The sequence below is a fragment of the Cherax quadricarinatus genome, chromosome 66, assembly GCF_038502225.1.
Source record: "Cherax quadricarinatus isolate ZL_2023a chromosome 66, ASM3850222v1, whole genome shotgun sequence".
Classification (NCBI taxonomy): domain Eukaryota; kingdom Metazoa; phylum Arthropoda; class Malacostraca; order Decapoda; family Parastacidae; genus Cherax; species Cherax quadricarinatus.
Genome location: NC_091357.1, coordinates 15,775,680 through 15,802,889, shown reverse-complemented (window position 1 = coordinate 15,802,889; position 27,210 = coordinate 15,775,680). Strand labels below are relative to the sequence as shown.

General features: G+C 40.6%; 1 non-coding gene across 1 annotated transcript; it reads right to left on the bottom strand.

Moving 5' to 3' along the window:
• Positions 1-20,475: 20,475 nt before the first annotated feature.
• TRNAK-CUU (transfer RNA lysine (anticodon CUU)) lies at positions 20,476-20,548 on the bottom strand. The gene has a single exon. It is a non-coding gene; the product is annotated as a tRNA-Lys (tRNA).
• Positions 20,549-27,210: the final 6,662 nt, after the last annotated feature.

The window sequence follows — 27,210 nt, the reverse complement described above, 5'->3', positions numbered from 1 at the left end:
AGTTTTGAGTCCTCTCTTGTTCCTGGTATCTTAATGGGGCTAGGACTACATATCATCCTTTTTAGCAGGTTTATGATATACTTTGAAAGCCAGTACGTTGTCGGTTTTACAAAACAGAACATCAAGAAATGGGAGTTGTCCATCTTTTTCTACTTCTAGGGTGACCCTGATAGACGGTTCTGTGTTGTTGATTTCAGTGAACAGGTGCTGGATGTCAAATCTTATAGATAGATAACTAATATATTAACCAAATCACGTTACTGAAAATGATGGATCTAAGACTCTCAACCTTTAAATGTTCCTTGTTGACGCTTACTAATACGGCAGTGATGAATGAACTGGTCATTCCATAACACTGACTATAGCTGGCATCACTGGATTTGAAAAAGTTGAAGTTAACACACAACTCTATGGTGTCTCATTGAATAGGGAGGCTCTTGTCTGAGATTTTCTGTCACAATATGGCGAAGGCTTGTGCTCTGGGTACGATGATAAATATTACTTTGCTGCGTAGGATAGGTTTATGTTGTGGGCAGAAAAGTAGCAGATACAGTGTAATGTATTTATTATTGTTTAATTCATGGGTAAACTTAAAACTCCTAAAGTCCATTTAGCTCCTGGGAATGGAAGGCAGTCAGATTCGATTCAAGAAAAAGGAGGGCAAGTTCAGTCCCTTGAAACGAGACCTTCACTGATATCAAGGCACCTCTACTGAAGTGTCTGTAGAGTTGTATTTCCTAACTTCCTGCAACTTTTCCTTCACCTAAGGTATAGCTGCTAAGAACTCACAGAAGACATCATTAGTAGTTTAAGAGCACTAGCACTGAGAATACACACAAAAAAATTATTCGCAGAACATTATTCAACCCACTACTGACAGAGGTCAACTCAGCTTCACATTCTCCCTCATTCTACGTCTTTCAAAAGAGTGAAACTTCAGAGCTCATAATCTTTGTAAGAAAGATTCATGAAGCAGATTAACTTTGTCATCCTTCAGTGTATGTTCTCCAGCGCATTTATGTTCATTCTATAACACTGAGACCAAAATTGTTCTTCATAATCAAAAGAAAGTCCTACCAGTGACATGATAGTTTTAGTAATCCCTTGCCTTGGCAGGGAAGTGTGACATTGGAGGAAGACGCCTGTTGCCGTAAGTCTTTGGCTTGTGTGCAGAGCTCTGAGCATGAGATTCTGGCAGAGCTCTGGCCTGTGTGCAGAGCTCTGGGAGACGGCAGCTGGAGAGTCTCTGGAGGAGATTCTGTTGGAGACAGTGCTTGTGCTGTGGAGGTCCTGGGATCTGTGGCTAGAGTCTGAGTTCCTGAGGTAAACTGTCCCTCTGAATGTATTGTAAATATTCTGTTTTGTCAGTTAAATTGTAACCCTTGTCTCACTGCTTATATACAATCCCCATTTATTTAAACCCAATAGTGTTCTCCTGTTCCCAAATATATTATTGTACAAGGACTTAATAATAAACTCTGTTTGAGTAGAATAGTAATATTCGCTGTACCCGTTATTTCTTATTCTTATGCCTTATTTTATTTATATAAGATGGAGTGAGTGAAGAGTGGGCGAGATACATGGTAGTGAGTAGTGTAGAGTTAGTGAGAAGTGATGTAGTCACCAGTGACCTCCGCTCCTCCCTTTACTCCCTTATTCCCCAATTATCCTTTCGTTTCTTACTTCCCTATATGACATCCCGCACCTCCTCCTAATTTCCAGACTACAAATTCTTCTCATTATATTCACACCACACATTGCCCTCAGACACATCTCTACTGCCTCCAACCTTCACCTTGCTGCAACATTCACTGCCCATGCTTCTCACCCATAAAAGAGCATTGGTATAACTATACTCTCATACATTCCCCTCTTTGCTTCCATGGACAAAGTTCTTTGTCTCCACAGACTCCTCAGTGCACCACTCAACTTTTTCTCCTTGTCAATTCTATGATTCACCTCATCTTTCATAGACCCATCTGCTGACACGTCAACTCCTAAATATCTGAATACATTCACCTCCTCCATACTCTCTCCCTCTAATTTGATATTCAGTCTCGTTACCTAATTTTTTTTGTTATCCTCATCACCTTACACTTTCCTATATTCACTTCTAATTTTCTTCCTTTACATACCCTATCAAACTCATCAACCAACCTCTGCAACTTCTCTTCAGAATCTCCCAAAAGCACAGTGTCATCAGCAAATAGCAACTATGACAACTCCCACTTTGTGTTAGATTCTTTGTCTTTTAACCCCACACCTCTTGCCAACACCCGAGCATTCACTTCTCTTACAACCCCATCTATAAATATATTGAACAACCATGGTGACATCACACATCCTTGTCTAAGGCCTTCTTTTACTGGGAAATAATCTCCCTCTCTTCTACATACTCTAACCTGAGCCTCACTATCATCATGAAAGCTTTTCACTGTTTTCAGTAACTTACCTCATATTCCATACATTTGCAACATCTGCCACATTGACCCCCTACCCACCCTGTCATACACCTTTTCCAAATCCACACACACACACACACACACACACACACACACACACACACACACACACACACAGACACATATATATATATATATATATATACATATATATATATATATATATATATATATATATATATATATATATATATATATATCAATAACACTGCGACTAGCCGAGGACTCGAACCCATGCTACTTTGGCCTTCCTTATGGTGGGCGATAACTCATGATGCCTTAATCCACTGGTCCAGTGGATTAAGGCGTCATGAGTTTTCGCCCACCATGAGGCAAGCCAAAGCAGAATGGGTTCGAGTCCTTGGCTAGTCGCAGTGTTGTTATTGATCAATACCACTCGTTCGTCTTTCATGGGCACAATAACACTAACACACACACACACACACACACACACACATATATATATATATATATATATATATATATATATATATATATATATATAGATATATATATATATATATATATATATATATATATAGCGCTGGGTGTATAAACCATGTGAAATATACAGTTCTGGGTGTATATACAATAAGTGTTTACACACACCCATACACCAAGGGCAACATAAATAATGGGAAGACCAGAACGAGCTCTTGGTTCATCCAAAGGTATAGAGAGGCCAAAACTAAGTGCACTAGAGAACGAAAAATTTATAGAAGACAAAGGACCCAGGAATATAAGATTAGTCTTAGAGCCAGAAACGAATATGCACAGATAAGGAGGGAGGCCCAGCGGCAATATGAAAACATCATAGCATTGGAAGCCAAGTCTGAATCAAAGCTCTTGTGCAGTCACATCAGGAGGAAAACAATACTCAAGGACCAGGTAATCAGGCTGAAGAAGGAAGGAGGGGAGTTCACAAAAAAAAAAAAAAAAAAAAAAAAAAAAAAAAAAAAAAAAAAAACGAACGAGAAATATTGTCAGCATAATTGCTGATCCCCTTATATGTGTTATATAGATTAGCTGAGTATCATAGTACCATCCATGTGTTTATATAGAAGATCCCTTAGGCGTGTGACTGTGTGACGTCACGGGGTACAGCTTGAGGCAGTGAGACGAGCTGCCTCGCTCTCAGTCGGCGTATAGACATCCAGGACATCCAGGCAGTAACACGCATGGCAGGCTGTGCCCATCCCTTCCTTATCACAGTCTGACAATATATAGTGTTACCATCCAACAAGATGTTTACCTTCAACCCTCGTATCTCCTTACCGAACCCCACACGACAATATGTGAAGAGCTCAACATGAGATTTAAGGAAGTATTTTCATAAGACACAAAGGACTCCAGACAGTCGGAATGCTGGGGTACACCAGCAATTGCTGGACACGATACACATAACCGAGAAGGAGGCGAAGAGGCTAAGTGAACTAGGTACCTCATAGGTGGTGGAACCGGGAAACATCTCTCCTTGGGTCCTGAGAGGGGAAAGAGATGGTGTTTGTGCAGCTAACAGCAGTCTTCAACACATCTATCGAAACAGGGCGACTACCTGAGGTGTGGAAGACAGCAAATGTAGTCATATTTTTATAAGAAAGGAGACAGACACGTAGCATTAAACTACAGATCAGTGTCACTGGCATGTATAGTATGCAAAGCCGTGGAGAAGATTATCAGAAGAGTGGTGGAACACCTAGAAAGGAACGAGCTTAAACATGAAAACCAGCACGGTTTCGGGGAAGGGAAATCCTGTGTCACAAACGTACTAGAGTTTTACGTCAAGGTGACGGTAGTAAGACAAGAGAGAGAGAGAGAGGGCGGGTAGATTTCATTTTCTTAGACTGCCAGAAGGCTTTCGACACTGTTCCACACAAGAAACCAACGCAAAAGGTAGACGACCAGGCAGGTATAACAGGAAGGGCACCGCAGTGGATCGGAGAATACCTGATATGAAGGCAACAACGAGTCATTGTATTGTACGTGATGAGGTGTCAGAGTGGGTGCCTGTGACGAGCGGGGTTCCACAGAGGTCAGTCCTAAAACCAGTGCTCTTTATGGTATATGTGAATGACATGACGGAAGTATCCCTGTTTGCAGACGATGTAAAGCTAATGAGGAGAATTCGGTCGGATGAGGATCAAGCAAGACTACAAAGGGATCTGGACAGGCTACAAGCCTGGTTCAGCAACTGGCTCCTAGAGTTTAACCCACCAAGTGCAAAGTCATGAAGATTGGGGAAGGGCTAAGAAGATCGCAGACATAGTTCAGGCTAGGGGGCCAAAGACTGCAAACCTCGCTCAAGGAAAATGATCTTGGGGGGAGTATAACACCGAGCACATCTCCTGAGGCGCACATCAACCAAATAACTGCTGCAGCATACAGGCGCCTAGCAAACCTAACAGCATTCCGACTTCTTAATAGGGAATCGTTCAGGACCCTGTACACCGTGCACGTTAGGCCAATATTGGAGTATGCAGCAAAAGTTTGCAACTCACACTCAGCCAAGCACGTAAGGAAACTTGAGAAAGTGCGAAGGTTTGCAACAAGACTTAGTCCCGGAACTAAGGGGTATGTCCTACGAGGAGAGGTTATGGGAAATCAACCTGACGACACTGGAGGATAGGAGAGATAGGGGGGATATGATAACGACATATAAAATACTGAGAGGAATCGACAAGGTAGACAGAGACAGGATGTTCCAGAGATGGGACACAGCAACAAAGGGTCACAGTTGGAGGTTGAAGACTCAGATGAGTCATAGGGATGGTAGGAAGTATTTCTTCAGCTACAGAGTTGTCAGGAAGTGGAAGTCTGAGAGGTGATGTAGTGGAATCAGGATCCATACATAGCTTTATGAAGAGGTATAATACAGCTCATGCAGCAGGAAGAGTGACCTAGTAGCGGCCAGTGAAGAGGCGGGGCCAGGAGCTGTGACTCGACCTCTGTAACCACAACTAGGTGATACACACACACTCACAAGGAGACGGGTATATACACCCAGAGGTGTGCATGTCGGTATGTATATATATATATATATATATATATATATATATATATATATATATATATATATATATATATATATATATATATATTATATATATATATATATATATATATATATATATATATATATTTTATTATTATCACACTGGCCGATTCCCACCAAGGCAGGGTGGCCCGAAAAAGAAAAACTTTCATCATCATTCACTCCATCACTGTCTTGCCAGAAGGGTGCTTTACACTACAGTTTTTAAACTGCAACATTAACACCCCTCCTTCAGAGTGCAGGCACTGTCTTCCCATCCCCAGGACTCAAGTCCGGTCTGCCGATTTCCCTGAACCCCTTCATAAATATTACTTTGCTCACACTCCAACAGCACGTCAAGTATTAAAAACCATTTGTCTCCATTCACTCCTATCAAACACGCTCACGCATGCCTGCTGGAAGTCCAAGCCCCTCGCACACAAAACCTCCTTTACCCCCTCCCTCCAACCTTTCCTAGGTGGACCCCTACCCCGCCTTCCTTCCACTACAGACTGATACACTCTTGAAGTCATTCTGTTTCGCTCCATTCTCTCTACATATCCGAACCACCTCAACAACCCTTCCTCAGCCCTCTGGACAACAGTTTTGGTAATCCTGCACCTCCTCCTAACTTCCAAACTACGAATTCTCTGCATTATATTCACACTACACATTGCCCTCAGACATGACATCTCCACTGCCTCCAGCCTTCTCCTCGCTGCAACATTCATCACCCATGCTTCACACCCATATAAGAGCGTTGGTAAAACTATACTCTCATACATTCCCCTCTTTGCCTCCAAGGACAAAGTTCTTTGTCTCCACAGACTCCTAAGTGCACCACTCACCCTTTTCCCCTCATCAATTCTATGATTCACCTTATCTTTCATAGACCCATCCGCTGACACGTCCACTCCCAAATATCTGAATATATTCACCTCCTCCATAATCTCTCCCTCCAATCTGATATCCAATCTTTCATCACCTAATCTTTTTGTTATCCTCATAACCTTACCCTTTCCTGTATTCACTTTTAATTTTCTTCTTTTGCATACCTTACCAAATTCATCCACCAATCTCTGCAACTTCTCTTCAGAATCTCCCAAGAGCACAGTGTCATCAGCAAAGAGCAACTGTGACAACTCCCACTTTATGTGTGATTCTTTATCTTTTAACTCCACGCCTCTTGCCAAGACCCTCGCATTTACTTCTCTTACAACCCCATCTATAAATATATTAAACAACCACGGTGACATCACACATCCCTGTCTAAGGCCTACTTTTACTGGGAAATAATTTCCCTCTTTCCTACATACTCTAACTTAAGCCTCACTATCCTCGTAAAAACTCTTCACTGCTTTCAGTAACCTACCTCCTACACCATACACCTGCAACATCTGCCACATTGCCCCCCTATCCACCCTGTCATACGCCTTTTCCAAATCCATAAATGCCACAAAGACCTCTTTAGCCTTATCTAAATACTGTTCACTTATATGTTTCACTGTAAACACCTGGTCCACACACACCCCCTAAAGCCTCCTTGTTCATCTGCTATCCTCTTCTCCGTCTTACTCTTAATTCTTTCAATAATAACTCTACCATACACTTTACCAGGTATACTCAGCAGATTTATCCCCCTATAATTTTTGCACTCTCTTTTGTCCCCTTTGCCTTTATACAAAGGAACTATGCATGCTCTCTGCCAATCCCTAGGTACCTTACCCTCTTCCATACATTTATTAAATAATTGCACCAACCACTCCAAAACTATATCCCCACCTGCTTTTAACATTTCTATCTTTATCCCATCAATCCCGGCTGCCTTATTCCCTTTCATTTTACCTACTGCCTCACGAACTTCCCCCACACTCACAACTGGCTCTTCCTCACTCCTACAAGATGTTATTCCTCCTTGCCCTATACACCAAATCACAGCTTCCCTAACTTCATCAACATTTAACAATTCCTCAAAATATTCCCTCCATCTTCCCAATACCTCTAACTCTCCATTTAATAACTCTCCTCTCCTATTTTTAACTGACAAATCCATTTGTTCTCTAGGCTTCCTAAACTTGTTAATCTCACTCCTAAACTTTTTCTTATTTTCAACAAAATTTGTTGATAACATCTCACCCACTCTCTCATTTGCTCTCTTTTAACATTGCTTCACCACTCTCTTAACCTCTCTCTTTTTCTCCATATACTCTTCCCTCCTTGCATCACTTCTACTTTGTAAAAACTTCTCATATGCTAACTTTTTCTCCCTTACTACTCTCTTTACGTCATCATTCCACCAATCGCTCCTCTTCCCTCCCACACCCACTTTCCTATAACCACAAACTTCTGCTGAACACTCTAACACTACATTTTTAAACCTACCCCATACCTCTTCGACCCCATTGCCTATGCTCTCATTAGCCCATCTATCCTCCAATAGCTGTTTATATCTTACCCTAACTGCCTACTCTTTTAGTTTATAAACCTTCACCTCTCTCTTCTCTGATGCTTCTATTCTCCTTGTATCCCATCTACCTTTTACTCTCAGTGTAGCTACAACTAGAAAGTCATCTGATATATCTGTGGCCCCTCTATAAACATGTACATCATGAAGTCTACTCAACAGTCTTTTATCTACCAATACATAATCCAACAAAGGGCTCCCATTATCATTTACATCTGGCACCCCAAACTTACCTACCACACCCTCTCTAAAAGTTTCTCCTACTTTAGCACTCAGGTCCCCTACCACAATTACTCTCTCACTTGGTTCAAAGACTCCTATACATTCACTTAACATCTCCCACAATCTCTCTCTCTCCTCTACATTCCTCTCTTCTCCAGGTGCATACACACTTATTATGACCCACTTTTTGCATCCAACCTTTACTTTAATCCACACAATTCTTGAATTTACACATTCATATTCTCTTTTCTCCTTCCATAACTGATCCTTCAACATTACTGCTACCCCTTCCTTTGCTCTAACTCTCTCAGATACTCCAGATTTAATCCCATTTATTTCCCCCCACCGAAACTCCTTTACCCCTTTCAGCTTTGTTTCGCTTAGGGCCAGGACATCCAACTTCTTTTCATTCATAACATCAGCAATCATCTGTTTCTTGTCATCCGCACTACATCCACGCACATTCAAGCATCCCAGTTTTATAAAGTTTTTCTTCTTCTCTTTTTTAGTAAATGTCTACAGGAGAAGGGGTTACTAGCCCATTGCTCCCGGCATTTTAGTCGCCTCATACGACACGCATGGGTTACGGAGGAAAGATTCTTTTCCACTTCCCCATGGACAATAGAAGAAATAAAGAAGAACAAGAGCTATTTAGAAAAAGGAGAAAAACCTAGATATATATATATATATATATATATATATATATATATATATATATATATATATATATATATATATATATATATATATATATATATATATATATATACATACATGTGCGTGTCTGTGAAGTGTGACCAAAGTGTAAGTAGGAGTAGCAAGATATCCCTGTTATCTAGCGTGTTTATGAGACAGAAAAAGAAGCCAGCAATCCTACCATTATGCAAAACAGTTACAGGTTTCTGTTTCACAGTCATCTGGCAGGACGGTAGTACTTCCCTGGGTGGTTGCTGTCTACCAACCTACTACATATATATATATATATATATATATATATATATATATATATATATACATATATATATATATATATATATATATATATATATATATATATAATATATATATATATATACATACATACATACATATACATACCGACATGTACACTTCTGGGTGTATATACCCGTCCCCTTGTGTCGCCCACATTGAGGACAACGTAATCGTAATCGTGGACCGGATGCCTGTATCTCTGTAGTGCCGGCGCAGCGTCATACATCTGGCAGCTGGCCGCCACATGGGTGCCGACTAGTCATATCTCCAACACACTATATTCTTCTTTACTCTTATTAAACACATTATTTATCCACTATTGAACATTTCTTTTTCATTAATCTGTCGCTTAAACATAGTTATTGATTATTTTTACTCACTGCAAAATAATACATATATAAAGCTCGACACATGAAGTGGTATACGACAATTATAAACGATTGCGGACGCCACACAGACAAAAAATAAAGATTTAAAGAAACCAAAAAACTATAAAAAGCGCATTTCTCTATGTTGCGTTGAGGGTGTCAGAGTATTTTATTCTAATAATTGAATATTTATATTTTATCTCGTTGTTTATCTCCCTCCGTCCGTTTTGGCACGTATGTTGCTGTAAATACCTCAGTAACAGAGCTGCGAGAGTGAGTAGGTAGTGTGGATATTGCTTGGCCTGTGGTTGGCCTAGTTAAAGGTCAGGCATCACCCTGTATGTGATGAAGATGTGACCACTAGCTAGGCCTGTACATTTTGCAGTGATTATATATATATATATATATATATATATATATATATACATATATATATATATATATATATATATATATACATATATATATATATATACATATATATATATATATATACATATATATATATATATATAGACATATATATAGATATATATATAGATATATATAGATATATATATAAATATATATATATATATATATATAGTGAAACATATAAGTGAACAGTATTTAGGTAAGGCTAAAGAGGTCTTTGTGGCATTTATGGATTTGGAAAAGGCGTATGACAGGGTGGATAGGGGGGCAATGTGGCAGATGTTGCAAGTGTATGGTGTAGGAGGTAGGGTACTGAAAGCATTGAAGAGTTTTTACGAGGATAGTGAGGCTCAAGTTAGAGTATGTAGGAAAGAGGGAAATTATTTCCCAGTAAAAGTAGGCCTTAGACAAGGATGTGTGATGTCACAGTGGTTGTTTAATATATTTATAGATGGGGTTGTAAGAGAAGTAAATGCGAGGGTCTTGGCAAGAGGCGTGGAGTTAAAAGATAAAGAATCACACATAAAGTGGGAATTGTCTCAGTTGCTCTTTGCTGATGACACTGTGCTCTTGGGAGATTCTGAAGAGAAGTTGCAGAGATTGGTGGATGAATTTGGTAGGGTGTGCAAAAGAAGAAAATTGAAAGTGAATACAAGAAAGAGTAAGGTTATGAGGATAACAAAAAGATTAGGTGATGAAAGATTGGAGGGAGAGAGTATGGAGGAGGTGAATGTATTCAGATATTTGGGAGTGGACGTGTCAGCGGATGGGTCTATGAAAGATGAGGTGAATCATAGAATTGATGAGGGGAAAAGGGTGAGTGGTGCGCTTAGGAGTCTGTGGAGACAAAGAACTTTGTCCTTGGAGGCAAAGAGGGGAATGTATGAGAGTATAGTTTTACCAACGCTCTTATATGGGTGTGAAGCATGGGTGATGAATGTTGCAGCGAGGAGAAGGCTGGAGGCAGTGGAGATGTCATGTCTGAGAGCAATGTGTGGCGTGAATATAATGCAGAGAATTCGTAGTTTGGAAGTTAGGAGGAGGTGCGGGATTACCAAAACTGTTGTCCAGAGGGCTGAGGAAGGGTTGTTGAGGTGGTTCGGACATGTGGAGAGAATGGAGCGAAACAGAATAACTTCAAGAGTGTATCAGTCTGTAGTGGAAGGAAGGCGGGGTAGGGGTCGGCCTAGGAAAGGTTGGAGGGAGGGGGTAAAGGAGGTTTTGTGTGCGAGGGGCTTGGACTTCCAGCAGGCATGCGTGAGCGTGTTTGATAGGAGTGAATGGAGACAAATGGTTTTTAATACTTGACGTGCTGTTGGAGTGTGAGCAAAGTAACATTTATGAAGGGGTTCAGGGAAACCGGCAGGCCGGACTTGAGTCCTGGGGATGGGAAGTACAGTGCCTGCACTCTGAAGGAGGGGTGTTAATGTTGCAGTTTAAAAACTGTAGTGTAAAGCACCCTTCTGGCAAGACAGTGATGGAGTAAATGATGGTGAAAGTTTTTCTTTTTCGGACCACCCTGCCTTGGTGGGAATCGGCCAGTGTGATAATATATATATATATATATATATATATATATATATATATATATATATATATATATATAAACACTGATCTCTGGCTGAAGGAGACTCGAACCTACGAACCTTAGGACAAGGTACGCAGTGCTTTACCAATCTACCCACACTGGACCAATACCTTGGCGTGTAGCATGCGCTAAACGTTTGATCAAACGTGTAGCGCATGCTACACGCCAAGGTCTTGGTCCAGTGTGGGTAGACTGGTAAAGCACTGCGTACCTTGTCCTAAGGTTCGTAGGTTCGAGTCTCCTTCAGCCAGAGATCCGTGTTTATATATATATATATATATATATCTATATATATATATATATATATATATATATATATATGAAATATTAAGTAAAAATGAAATACATATTAATGACTATTTGCATTATCTTGATTGATGCCGTGATGAATACAACAAACAATAATGCCCGGTATATTCAGCATAACTAGATTATGGTACGAGTACATAAAATGAATAACAGTTTTTTTTTTTTTTTTTTTTTTTGTAGTTTCTATCTCATTTTATTTCCGTTCTAAAATAAACAAGATTACTAAACAGCTTTCTGCAGTTGTATATGAAGTATACTTTAATTATGATAAAAGTGTTTTGAGGGAGGTGATGGTGATGGTGATGCTGTGAGGGCGAGGTAAGCAAGTATTGGTTCGTCACCACCTCTGCTGAGTGTGATGCTGCCAGAGTTTAGCACTCTTGCTGCCAGAGTTTAGCACTCTTGCTGCCAGAGTTTAGCACTCTTGCTGCCAGAGTTTAGCACTCTTGCTGCCAGAGGGTACCACATGGAAATATCAGATGTTCATTTACAGATTTGCAGAGAATTTCGACGTGTATATGTGAATATATAATTGTTGAGATGCGTGATTAATCCATTGCAAAATACGGTTATATCGCCACATGAAAAAAATGTGAAATTACTGCATTTCACGATGTTTGTGGTATATTTTTCCTGGATAAGCCAGTCAGGTTCCACCAAGAGTGTGGGAACCCCTGTTTGAGTACCCAGCTCTGCGTTACGAAGACATATTAATATAAGAATGTGACGATTTAGCATAAGCAGTAAACGTGAAAGTTATCAGGAAATACCTTCGATTATACCATATTTATCTCTGTTATAGAGATGCAAAAAGGAAAGTTTTGTCCTTTAGATCATCGTTTTCTTCTTTTTTTTTTTAATACGTCACGGGGTTCGTTTCAGCTTTTTCCTAGAAACCGTAAACTGACCTCCCTTCAATGAGATATTTGTGTCCCCTAGTTGAAAGTGGCTCATAATACCATCACACACGTAAGAGAATTACCGTAATCAGTGGTTCTTTAGTATGACTCACCAGGACATCACCCACATATAAAAAGAGAATTGTTCTTAATAACACAGATTAGTATGTAACTAGAATTACTTGACACTATTGGAAGAAATGCATGAAAGTTCAATAATAAATAATTCACTTGTCGACATCTTCGAGTAGTTTGAAAATATCCTATTATGATTTTTTCAGTGCTCGGTTGTTAAATTGACTCCCGTTTTGTTTTCTTGCCAGAATTTTAACAGATAAATTAAAATGAATGAAGAATGCTTGTCCATACATGTATGATAGATAATGTTTTCAATAAGTGGGTTCTTTTATCAGTATTCTATACCAAAATCTCTCATTCGTGGCCTTTACATCAAGACGAAAAAATATAACATAAAGACTTATTTATTGAAGCACAGTTTTCCTTCACTGCATTTGCATGTAATAGTCAAGTATGAGTCTTTGTCTGGTATAATGTTATGTATCCTGCAGCCACTATAACCCACCAATACTTCTAAATCTTCCAAAAAGCATCAACTTTGAGCCGACAACCCGACTCCGCCAGTATGTAATCTTATGTTAAAATTGCCGTAAGTAAGTTTGGCTTTATTTTTTTCCTGTTTAGGCTATATTTATTAACATTCCAGGGTTTTGATTCTGTATAAAATTCACATTGTGTAGTAAGAAAGGTAAGCGAGCGTGTACATTAGGCGAGGCGGAAGCAGGCTATGTGCCAGCCTCAAATGATAGGTTTGAGGGAGACGCCGCTCACCCACTATAATTTCCTGCCCCAGGTGCTGCTCTTTCATAATTTAGACAGGGAGACGTACTTGCCTTGTATTTTTAGCGCAGTTGCTATGTTATTTCCGCAAGTTATATTACAAGTTTTACAGTGGAAACATGTAATAGTACCATAGTGAATATTGCGATGTTGAATCACTGAATTTATTGCCGCACTCATCTTCCTCAGTTTCTTCTAAACTCCTGAAAACAATACCTTGGTTAAACAGGTCACGAGTTGGTGTGGAGGCGATGGCGGAACTGCCAACTTGATTCTTCGTTGATCGGTTTACCCAAACAATGATAAGGTAATTTGTAGCTCAGTGGTACGGCACTTGGCTCACAGTACCAAAAGGGTTCAAGTTTAATTTGTAGTAGATAAACATAGTGTATATTATGATATTTGGAACCCACGATAAAATGCCGCTCTAGCTGAGTAAATGCGATTTTACAATCATTGTCTGAAGCATAAATACTCCAGATCTAAACTTATGTCTTGTAGTAGTGTACTAAGGAGTTAATTATTATGATGCCTCAGCTGGAGTGGCTTTCCACTGAATTCATTTTAAATTTATGCCGATGTGTTAGTTTAGTTTGCAACATTAAAATATAATTTATTGTTATTAACTCGTAAGCAAATTAAGAGTTTATAATTTAAAACTCTTATACAAAGTGAGTCGAGTTCATGGCTAAATTTAATGTTAAAATATTAGAAATAAAGTAAGGAAGTGTCCTGTAATTGATACATGTGTACAGTGTTGACAAAACACACACACACACACACACACACACACACACACACACACACACACACACGTACTCATATACAACAGGCCTAGTGTCTAATCGACATGTGCCTAGGACAAAATGGTAACTAACACACACATATATATAAGGAGGTACCACCTCTATAGCTGGACTGGGGACCCTCATCCTCAGAAAAGACAATAAACGTACCTCAGGGAAAACTCAAGGTTCTCCCCGGAGCTGTTTGAATATTTTCTTCTTCTACCACCCCCTATATTTTATATTCTATGTGAACATTTATTAATAAACAGAATAGATTTGCAGAAAAACACAAACATGAATACAATGGTACAATGTATTAAAGATCATGAATTTCCTCCAGCTCCCCGGAAGCCGGACGCGAGCCAAGTATGCAGCAAGCATTTCCCCTTTGGATGGCCACGCTGAGGCGCTGGAACATGAAAGTGACATATATATATATATATATATATATATATATATATATATATATATATATATATATGCATGCCGAATAGGTAAAATTGGTCAATTAGCAAAAACTAATATAAAATTAAGGCCTTTCTAAAATTTTCTCTTATACGTTTAAAGATATATATTTTTTCATTTATGTTAATGTAAAAATTAATAATTATGTATCAAAGGAACCTTAGAAAACTTACCTAACCTTATAACAAATGCAGTATAATTTACCCTAATCCAGCTAAATATATTTTAGATAAGTTTACAGTAATTTAATAATAAACAAACACAATGAAATATATTCTTTTCGTTAGGTTCAGAATGATTTTTGCGAAATTATTGCATTTACAAATTTACGCTTGCCTTATTCGGCAAGAAGAGCGTTGCTATTTAAGTCAAAATCGCAAGTTTTACCTATTCGGAACGACATATATATATGCAAGACAAGCCACAGGGGGGTGAAAATCTTTAGCTCAAGTTCTTTCGCACTTCTCAGTGCATCATCAGGAGCTATGCAATGTTCCAAGGTTGCAGCTGAAGGAATAAGGGCTCTCTCTCTCTCTCTCTCTCTCTCTCTCTCTTTCTAATATATATGTATAATATATATATATATATATATATATATATATATATATATATACATATTATACATATATATATATATATATATATATATATATATATATATATATATATATACATATATATATATATATATATATATATATATATATATATATATATATATATATATATATATAGATATATACATATGTATATATATATATATATATATATATATATATATATATATATATATATGTATATATATATATATATATACATATAGATGTGTGTGTGTGTGTGTACTCACCTAGTTGTACTCACCTAGTTGAGGTTGCGGGGGTCGAGTCCGAGCTCCTGGCCCCGCCTCTTCACTGATCGCTACTAGGTCACTCTCCCTGAGCCGTGAGCTTTATCATACCTCTGCTTAAAGCTATGTATGGATCCTGCCTCCACTACATCACTTCCCAAACTATTCCACTTACTGACTACTCTGTGGCTGAAGAAATACTTCCTAACATCCCTGTGATTCATCTGTGTCTTCAGCTTCCAACTGTGTCCCCTTGTTACTGTGTCCAATCTCTGGAACATCATGTCTTTGTCCACCTTGTCAATTCCTCTCAGTATTTTGTATGTCGTTATCATGTCCCCCCTATCTCTCCTGTCCTCCAGTGTCGTCAGGTTGATTTCCCTTAACCTCTCCTCGTAGGACATACCTCTTAGCTCTGGGACTAGTCTTGTTGCAAACCTTTGTACTTTCTCTAGTTTCTTTACGTGCTTGGCTAGGTGTGGGTTCCAAACTGGTGCCGCATACTCCAATATGGGCCTAACGTACACAGTGTACAGGGTCCTGAATGATTCCTTATTAAGATGTCGGAATGCTGTTCTGAGGTTTGCTAGGCGCCCATATGCTGCAGCAGTTATTTGGTTGATGTGCGCTTCAGGAGATGTGCCTGGTGTTATACTCACCCCAAGATCTTTTTCCTTGAGTGAGGTTTGTAGTCTCTGGCCCCCTAGACTGTACTCCGTCTGCGGTCTTCTTTGCCCTTCCCCAATCTTCATGACTTTGCACTTGGTGGGATTGAACTCCAGGAGCCAATTGCTGGACCAGGTCTGCAGCCTGTCCAGATCCCTTTGTAGTTCTGCCTGGTCTTCGATCGAGTGAATTCTTCTCATCAACTTCACGTCATCTGCAAACAGGGACACCTCAGAGTCTATTCCTTCCGTCATGTCGTTCACAAATACCAGAAACAGCACTGGTCCTAGGACTGACCCCTGTGGGACCCCGCTGGTCACAGGTGCCCACTCTGACACCTCGCCACGTACCATGACTCGCTGCTGTCTTCCTGTCAAGTATTCCCTGATCCATTGTAGTGGCTTCCCTGTTATCTCTGCTTGGTCCTCCAGTTTTTGCACCAATCTCTTGTGTGGAACTGTGTCAAACGCCTTCTTGCAGTCCAAGAAAATGCAATCCACCCACCCCTCTCTCTCTTGTCTTACTGCTGTCACCATGTCATAGAACTCCAGTAGGTTTGTGACACAGGATTTCCCGTCCCTGAAACCATGTTGGCTACTGTTGATGAGATCGTTCCTTTCTAGGTGTTCCACCACTCTTCTCCTGATAATCTTCTCCATGATTTTTCATACTATACAGTCAGTGACACTGGTCTGTAGTTTAATGCTTCATGTCTGTATCCTTTTTTAAAGATTGGGACTACATTTGCTGTCTTCCATGCCTCAGGCAATCTCCCTGTTTCGATAGATGTATTGAATATTGTTGTTAGGGGTACACATAGCGCCTCTGCTCCCTCTCTCAATACCCATGGGGAGATGTTATCTGGCCCCATTGCCTTTGAGGTATCTAGCTCACTCAGAAGCCTCTTCACTTCTTCCTCGGTTGTGTGCACTGTGTCCAGCACATGGTGGTGTGCCCCACCTCTCCGTCTTTCTGGAGCCCCTTCTGTCTCCTCTGTGAACACTTCTTTGAATCTCTTGTTGAGTTCCTCACATACTTCACGGTCATTTCTTGTTGTCTCTCCTCCTTCCTTCCTTAGCCTGATTACCTGGTCCTTGACTGTTGTTTTCCTCCTGATGTGGCTGTACAACAGTTTCGGGTCAGATTTGGCTTTCGCTGCTATGTCATTTTCATATTGTCTTTGGGCCTCCCTTCTTATCTGTGCATATTCGTTTCTGGCTCTACGACTGCTCTCCTTATTCTCCTGGGTCCTTTGCCTTCTATATTTCTTCCATTCCCTAGCACACTTGGTTTTTGCCTCCCTGCACCTTTGGGTAAACCATGGGCTCATCCTAGCTTTTTCATTATTCCTGTTACCCTTGGGTACAAACCTCTCCTCAGCCTCCTTACATTTTGTTGCTACATATTCCATCATCTCATTAACTGGCTTCCCTGCCAGTTCTCTGTCCCACTGAACCCCGTTCAGGAAGTTCCTCATTCCTGTGTAGTCCCCTTTCTTGTAGTTTGGTTTCATTCGTCCTGGCCTTCCTGCTTCTCCCTCCACTTGTAGCTCTACTGTGTATTCGAAGCTTAGAACCACATGGTCACTGGCCCCAAGGGGTCTTTCATATGTGATGTCCTCGATATCTGCACTACTCAAGGTGAATACTAAGTCCAGTCTTGCTGGTTCATCCTCTCCTCTCTCTCTTGTAGTGTCCCTTACGTGTTGGCACATGAAGTTTTCCAGTACCACCTCCATCATCTTAGCCCTCCATGTATCTTGGCCCCCATGTGGGTCCAAGTTCTCCCAATCGATCTTGTGGTTAAAGTCACCCATGATCAGGAGCTTTGCCCTGCATGCATGAGCTCTTCTGGTCACTCTAGCCAGTGTGTCAACCATCGCTCTATTGCTCTCGTCGTACTCTTGCCTTGGCCTCCTGCTGTTCTGCGGTGGGTTATACATCACTGCTATTACCACCTTGGGACCTCCAGAGTGAAGCATTCCCGCTATGTAATCACTTTCTTCTCCGCTGTCTCCTCTCTCCAGCTCATCAAAATTCCAGCGATTTTTGATCAGCAATGCCACTCCTCCACCCCCCCTGTTCCCTCTGTCTTTCCTCAGGATTTGGTATCCCATTGGAAAGATGGCATCTGTTATCATACCTGTAAGCTTGGTTTCTGTGAGAGCTATGATGTGTGTGTGTGTGTGTGTGTGTGTGTGTGTGTGTGTGTGTGTGTGTGTGTGTGTGTGTGTGTGTGTGTGTGTGTGTGTGTGTGTGTGTGTGAAGAAAATTAAAGGTGAATATAAGAAAGAGTAAGGTGATGAGGATAACAAAAAAAAATTAGGTAACGAAAGATTGGAGGGAGAGAGTATGAAGGAGATGACTATATTCAGAGAGTTAGGGTGGACGTGTCAGTAGATGGGTCTTTGAAAGATACGGTGAATCATAGAATTGATGAGGGGATAAAGGTGAGTGGTGCATTTAGGAGTCTGTGGAGACAAAGAACTTTGTCCATAGAAGCAAAGAGGGGAGTGTATGAGAGTATAGTTATACCAGTGCTCTTATATGGGTGATAAGCATGGGTTGTGAATGTTGCAACAAGGAGAAGCGCTGATGGCAGTGGATATATATCTAAGGGCAATGTGAGGTGTGAATATAATGCAGAGAATTCCTAGTTTGTAAATTATGATGGAGGAGGTGTGGGATTACTAAACTATTATCCAGAGGGCTGAGGAGGGGTTGTTGAGATGGTTCTGACATGTAGAGAGAATGGAACAAAATAGAATGACTTCGAGAGTGTACAGATCTGTAGTGGAGGGAAGGCGGGGTACGGGTCGGCCTAGGAAAGGTTGGAGGGAGGGGGTGAAGGAGGTTTTGTGTGAGAGGGGGCTTGGACTTCCAGCAAGCATGCGTGAGCATGTTAGATAGGAGCAAATGGAGACAAATAGTTTTAAGGACTTGACGTTCTTTTGGAGTGTGAGCAAAGTAACATTTATGAAGGGATTCAGGGATACCGGCAGGCTGGACTTGAGTCCTGGAGATGGGAAGTGCAGTATCTACACTCTGAAGGAGAGGTGTTAATGTTGCAGTTTTATAACTGTAGTGTAAGCACTCCTCTGGTAAGACAGTGATGGAGTGAATGATGATGAAAGTTTTTCTTTCTCGGGCCACCCTACCTTGATGGGAGACGGCCGATGTGTTAATAAAAATAAAAAAAATATGTACCATACTCTGAAAAAACTTATCCTATTTCACCTGTTGCTGCCCTTGCAACATTGCACAGCTCCTGATGACGCACTGAGAAGTGTAAAAATACTTGAGCTAAAGATTTCCACCCCCTGTGGCTTGTCTTGCATTGTTAAGATCGCCAGTCTTAGATTGTTTTGCATATATATATATATATATATATATATATATATATATATATATATATATATATGTCGTGCCGAATATGTAAAACTGGTCAATTAGCAAGAACTCATTTAAAATTAAGTCCTTTCTAAAATTTTCTCTTATACGTTTAAAGATATATTTTTTTCATTAATGTTCATGTAAAAAATTTTAATTTTGCTCCAAAAGAATCTTAGAAAACTTACCTAACCTTATTATAGCAAGAACAATTTTTTTTAGCCTAACCCAACTAAATATATCTTAGATTTGTTTACAGTAATTTAATACTAAACAAGCACAGTGAAATATATTTTTTTTCGTTCGGTTCAGAATGATTTTGGCGAAATTATTGCATACACAAATTTCCGCTTGTCCTTTATGGCAAGATGAGCGTTGCTATTTAAGCCAAGATCGCAAGTTCTGCCTATTCGGCACAACATATATATATATATATATATATATATATATATATATATATATATATATATATATATATATATATATATAGGGAGGTACCACCTCTAGAACTGTCCTGGGGACCCTCATCCTCAGAGAAAAGAATAAACTTGGTTCAGGGAAAACTCAAGGTTCTCCCTGAAGCCGTTTGAGAATTTTCTCCTACCACCCCCTATATTTCAAGTATATATATATATATATATATTGTGTATGTGTATATATGTGTGTGCTCACCTAGTTGAATTGCAGGGGTCGAGTCCTAGCTAAACAACTTCGCCCAACGTGGGGCTCGAACCCACGACCCCGAGATTAAGAGTCTCGTGCTCTACCGACTGAGCTAGCCGGGCTTGTGTGTGTGTGATGTCCGAGAGGCATTTTCTGTTCCAACTCGTGAAATCTTTTTTTCCCTTGAAGAATATATGCTGTTACAAGGCTCTTGGTATAAGGAATCAGAGCTTCTCGCCCCTTCTTGGATCAAACCCCACTACCTCCCATTCCCCAGTAGCTGCATAGCCCTCTTTTGGCCTAGCGCTCGGCCATGATAATAATATGACCTCTCCCAACTCCCACTGATGTCTTCATAGGCCAGATCGGTGATCTTACTACAGCTCATATCAAACCTCAGTCATATGAGAGTATATTCCTTTCCCTTTCCCTAAAATGCAACCCATAGCAGTCGGCTAACACCCAGATACCGGGTGTGTGTGAGTGCATCTGTGTATGTTAGTGAGTGAAAGTGTGTATGTGGTATGGGGAAGCGTGTATGTGTGTATTAGCTAAAGTGTTTATGAGTATAGCCAGAATAAACAGTGAGTGTTGTTCTACTGAGTGCTGCTGACATCACAAGTCACATCTTTTATTTGTCTTGGACGTCGTGGCCCGACGTCTGCTAAAGTGACAATAAGTATTTATCATCTTAATATAAATCCTCTTCTTTATATTAAACAGATATAACTAATGTGATTTTTTAATTAATAAAAATAAGTTTAATTACGTAATTATCTGTTTCCACAGAAAATAACAACTTTACTACCAAGTTATTTTCCGTTGTTTTATTAAAAGTAACAATAATTTACATGATCAGTAAAAGACAAACTTTTATTGCAATCATATATTCTCACAATAAAAGTGTGATCTGCTTATATATATTTTGTTTACTATATTCCGAAGGCATTTAGTCCTTGTACCTTGTGTATATTCTGGATAAGGAGTCTTGAAAAGTACACCCTGTCTTGGTGGGATAAGATAACCAAGCTTTTCTTGCCGAATAAGGCAAGCGAAAAATTGTGTATGCAATAATATCGCAAAAATCATTCTGAACCTAAGGAAAAAAATAGATTTCATTGTGTTTTATTATTAAATTATTGTAAACTTATCTAAAATATATTTAGGTGGATTAGGCTAAACACGCAAGGTTCGTACAGCCTCTGGGATGGGAGGTAATCAAGATTAATCTAAGGAAAAGAATGGAAGCTCTAATTCCCGAGATCAAGAGCCTTTCAGTAACATGAAGGCAGAGTGTGAAGGGACAGTTTGTTGTCCAAGGATTGTGTTGCCACACTAATATTCCTCTCACACGACCACGTCAACAAACTGTTATTTAATATTTTGTACCAAGTGTAACTTCTCTCACAGCAGGAGGAGGAGGACGACGACGACGACGAGGAGGAAGAGGCAGATAGGGAGGAGAAGGACGACGAGGAGGAAGAGGCAGATAGAGAGGAAGAGGAGGTGGAAGAGAAGGAGAGGAGGAACAGGAGAAGGATGAAGAGGTAGAGAAGGAGGAAGAGGAAGAGGAGAAGGGGAGGAGGAAGAGGAGGAGGAGGCTGAAGATGTAGAGAAGGAGGAAGATGAGAAGGAAGAGAAGGGGAGGAGAAAGAGGAGGAGAAGAGGAAGAGGAGGAGGATGAAGAGGTAGAGAAGGAGGGAGAGGAAGAGGAGAAGCGGAGGAGGATGAAGAGGTAGAGAAGGAGGAAGAGGAAGAGGAGAAGGAAGATGAGAAGGGGAGGAGGAAGAGGAGGAGAAGAGGAAGAGGAGGAGGATGAAGAGGTAGAGAAGGAGGAAGAGGAAGGTGAGAAGAGGAGGAGGAAGAGGAGAAGAAGAGGAGGATGAAAAGATAGAGAAGGAAGAGGAAGATGAGAAGGAAGAGGAGGAGGATGAAGAGGTAGAGAAGGAGGAAGAGGAGAAGGGGAGGAGGAAGAGGAGGAGGATGAAGAGGTAGAGAAGGAGGAAGAGGAAGATGAGAAGGAAGAGAAGGGGAGGAGAAGAGGAAGAGGAGGAGGATGAAGAGGTAGAGAAGGAGGAAGAGGAAGATGACAAGGAAGAGAAGGGGAGGAGGAAGAAGAGGAAGAGGAAAAGAGGAGGAGGATGAAGAAGAGAAGAGGAGGAGGAGGAGGAGGATGACGAGAAAAGGAGGAGGAGGAAGATGAAGAGAAGAGGGGGAGGAAGAGGAAGAGCAGGGGAGGAGGATAAAGAGGAGGAAGAGAAGAGGAGGAGAAGGAAGAGAAGGAGAAGGAAGAGGAGGAGGACGAGGAGAAGGAAGAGGAGGAGGACGAGGAGAAGGAAGAGGACGAGGAGAAGGAAGAGGAGGAGGACGAGGAGAAGGAAGAGGACGAGGAGAAGGAAGAGGAGGAGGACGAGGAGAAGATGAGGAAAAAGAGGAGGAAGAAGAAGAGGAGGAAGAGTAGGGGAGGGCTGATGCTAGTGAAAAGCTCTTCATCCAAGAAATTGGAGCTATCCTTCCCTTTGATCAAACCTCACTGCCTCCCATTTTTCCATCCGCTATTTGACCACTACCGGTTTAACTATTCTTTTAAATACCACCGCTACAACAACAATAATAATAATAATAATAATAATAATAATAATAACCTAGGTAGTAGGGTGGTAGACAGCAACCACCCAGGGAGGAACTACCGTCCTGCCAAGTGAGTGTAAAACGAAAGCCTGTAATTGTTGTACATGATGGTAGGATTGCTGGTGTCCATTTTTCTGTCGCATAAACATGCAAGATTTCAGGTACGTCTTGCTACTTGTACTTACACTTGTGTCACACTACACATACATGTACAAGCATATATATACATGCCCCTCTGGGTTTTCTTGTATTTTCTTTCTAGGTCTTGTTCTTGTTTGTTTCCTCTTATCTCCATGGGGAAGTGGACCAGAATTCTTCCTCCGTAAGCCATGCGTGTTGTAAGAGGCGACTAAAATGCCGGGAGCAAGGGGCTAGTAACCCATTCTCCTGTATATAATACTAAATTTGAAAGGAGAAACTTTTGTTTTTCCTTTTGGGTCACCCCACCTCGGTGGGATACGGCTGGTACGTTGAAAGAAAGAATAATAATAATAATAAAACTGACAGTTCATATTGCTTCGGTGGTGGGGATAAATTTTGTATTTTATTAATCTCGAATTTGACGATGACATTTTGGCATCGTTTTCTTGTGATAATGTGTGTGTGTGTTAGTTACCAGTTGTTAAAGGCACTTGTCGATGGACACGGCCACTTGTGTGTGAGTGCAAAGGTCTAGCCATAGCTCCTAGCCCCCTGTCCTACTTTTAACTATGCATAGAGTTGGGCTGCACCGCTTTATCAAGGTTCCACTTTAACTGCTAACGTTCCGCCTTGTTGCTCCTTTCTTCTCAAACAGCTTTTATGTGTATGTATACTCACACATTTACGATTGCAGGAAAGGGGAGGAAGAGATTATAGGCTCCTGATCGTACTCAGGTAGGTAGTAACAATACAGTAAGTTTACTGAGAAAAAAAAATCCATCTCGGAGAGATGAAGTAGGTAAAGCTGTGTGGACCTGGTAAGGTCCACGCTGTAGCCTCGTGGGCTCTATTTACCTGGAGTTTACCTGGAGAGAGTTCCGGGGGTCAACGCCCCCGCGGCCCGGTCTGTGACCAGGCCTCCTGGTGGATCAGAGCCTTATCAACCAGGCTGTTACTGCTGGCTGCACACAAACCAACGTACGAGCCACAGCCCGGCTGGTCAGGTACCGACTGTTAGTAATGCTATTAGTACCCACTATTAGTAATACTGTGTGTTGTCTGTATATATTTACAATATTTCTTAATGTGCTTGTGCGCAGAGATCCAGTATTACTCTATTCGTGTGGAAGCTCTAAATTACTAGGGGCCATACAGCGCCTGGGGAATGGGAGGCAATTAAGTTTGATCCGAGGAGGAGAGGATGGTTCATATTTCACCTGCATTAAGGTATTTTCACACATGGATATATGAGAGGTGTCAAGAGTTCGTACTTGGTGCTGTGAAAGATCCTCATGTAAATAGTACTACTAACTTGTTGAATATTTATATTGTCATGTTCAGAGGCAACACTGAAGTTGTGGTCATCACTCAGCTCTGGAAGGTGAGTGTTATAGATCTGACGAGCGTCCAGGGAAACCTCACTGATGGCAACAGCAAAGTCTTCTTGGATATCACTTTAAGTCAGAAATATTATTTGTCGAACCTTGTGTCTCCTCATTATTATTATTATTATTATTATTATTATTATTATTATTATTATTAATTATTATATTTTCCTACAAATGAGATGTATTGAAGTTGGTGAAGCACTCTTGAATTGGAGCTCCCCGTCCTAGGATCGATTCTGTTTGCCTCTTATTTCCCAAGCGCTATATAACCTCCACGGTTTTAGCGCTTTATTATGACTATAATACAATGTGGAAATATAAAAACAAATGCAGTATAATGCGATCATTTATTGACTACGTTTCGCTCACACAGTGGACTTTATCAAGTCACAAACAGATCTATAGATCAACCCTGTATATATATACTCATGTACTCTTCACTCAGGTAATCTGTTTGTAAATTAATAAAGTCCACTGTGTGGGCGAAACGTAGTCAATAAAGGATCGCATTATAGTACATTTGTGTTACTCCATCGTGTCGGTATTTTATACCATTTTATCTCCATAGTACAATGTATTCATAGGGAAGCGTTAAACCCGTAGGAGTCATTCAATGCCTTGGTGAATGGGAGGCAATCAGTATCGATCCAAGAAATGTTAGATCCAAATCCTTGGATCAAGAGCTCCCTCACTGCCGTCAAGAAACTTTCCTACTCCGAGGGGTGAGCATATCGTAATATGGCACTGTACGGCTCATTCGGATTTAGCGCTCTTTGTGAATATAATAGTAATGCGAATACCTTAGATGACATCATGTTCTTCTCATGCCATGATATAATATTCTTACAACCATGATACCCAAACATTCTTACAACTGCTGAATCGTAGCCCAAAGTCTACCAATGACCCTGACCTTCGAGCATATAAGGCGCAGGGTAATTTTCCAAGACATTTTGTGGGAAAAAAGTGCGTCTCGTTTGCTGGAAAATACGGTGTCAAAATCTGCTAATACAGAAGGTCATGAAAGTGTAGGAACATTTTATAATTGCGATGCGCTAAACTAGTATTAGTCATACAATGTCTGGGGAATGTAAGGCAGTCGAGTACGATCGAAAGAGAGGGTAGGTGCAATCCCTTGGATCACGAGCCCTTTATCCAAGGGATAAAGGCACCCCACCTCTGAGGGGATCATGAGAACACATAGCCTAGGAGAAGCAAAAATCAAGGAAAAATATTTCAAGCTTCTCCTAAAAGCCGTTTGAAGATGATTTTCTTATTTCACCATTTTTATTTATTTGTAGTTATCTTGAGGACTTCAAATAAATATATTATTATTATGGGGAGTGCTAAACCCGTAGGGATTATACAGCACCTTTTTGTGGGGGGTGGAAGGTACTCAGGCTCAATTCAGGGAACTGGAGCACAGATCCAATTCCTTAGATCAAGAGCCCCTCACTATCGTCGAGGAGCCTGTCTTGAGGGGTTCAAATAAATATAATATACCGTATTTGGAGAGTTTGCGTGTTGGGAGGCCGGCGTGGAGCTCAGGTTGCCAGTGTTCCTCTGGATGTTGACGCTGAGGTGCTGCAAGACAAAGGTGGCAGCTCTCATTCTTGGTGGTTTTGATTAACTTGGAACCCAGCACACAGAATTTTATTATTATAATCATGGAGAGCGCTAAACCCGTAGGATTATACAGCGCATGTGGGGATGGGGATGGATCCAAGGTATTCAGGCTCAATTCAGGGAACCGGAACATAGATCCAATTCCCTAGATCAAAATCCCCTCACCAGCGTCAAGGAACCTCCCTTGAGGGGAAACCAACACAGATAAAATCATGATACCCCAGGGCTAAGGTTCTCTTAGTCCCATTGAGATGAACAAGTACTGTTGGCCCATTATTATTATAATCAAAGGGGAAGCGCTAAACCCGTAGGATTATACAGCGCCCGGGGGGGGGGATGTGGAAGGCATTCAGGTTTAATTCGGGGAACTGGAGCACAGTTCCAATTCCCTAAATCAAGAGCCCCTCACCAACATCAAGGAACCTTCCATGAGGGGACTGTTGGCCCAACTACCTTTACTTTATGCCAGTAAAGGTCTCTTGATCCAGGAAATTACAACTATCCTACTCTTTCTTGGATCAAATTGCTTTCCTTCCATTTTCCCCCTTAGGTTTAGTGCTTCCCCATGAATGTAATAACTGGAATAAACCTGATTGTTCGAATTGCCCCAGGGGATGTATGACCCCTATGGGTTTAGCGCTCTCCCCGTGAATAGAAATAATGGTTTCAACCTGATTGCCCTCTTTTACCCTAGTTCATTCTGACCCCTAACAGATTTAGGTCTTTGTAATCGCGAAGAAGACACAACACTTGGGGAATGGAAGAGAGACTTGAGCCGAGGAAATGAAGAGTACCTTCAGTTCCTTGGATCAGAAGCCTTTCACCAGCACTTAGGCAATTCCCCTCCCCATTTCAAGCGAATTATTATCGGAATAAGAATTATTAAAAGTTTAGACTGGGTTTAATAAATAAAATATACAGTAATTCTTTGTATTTCAAAATTATCTACATAACTCTTATATACAATAATAACTAGTATATACAAGTTAGGTAATTTA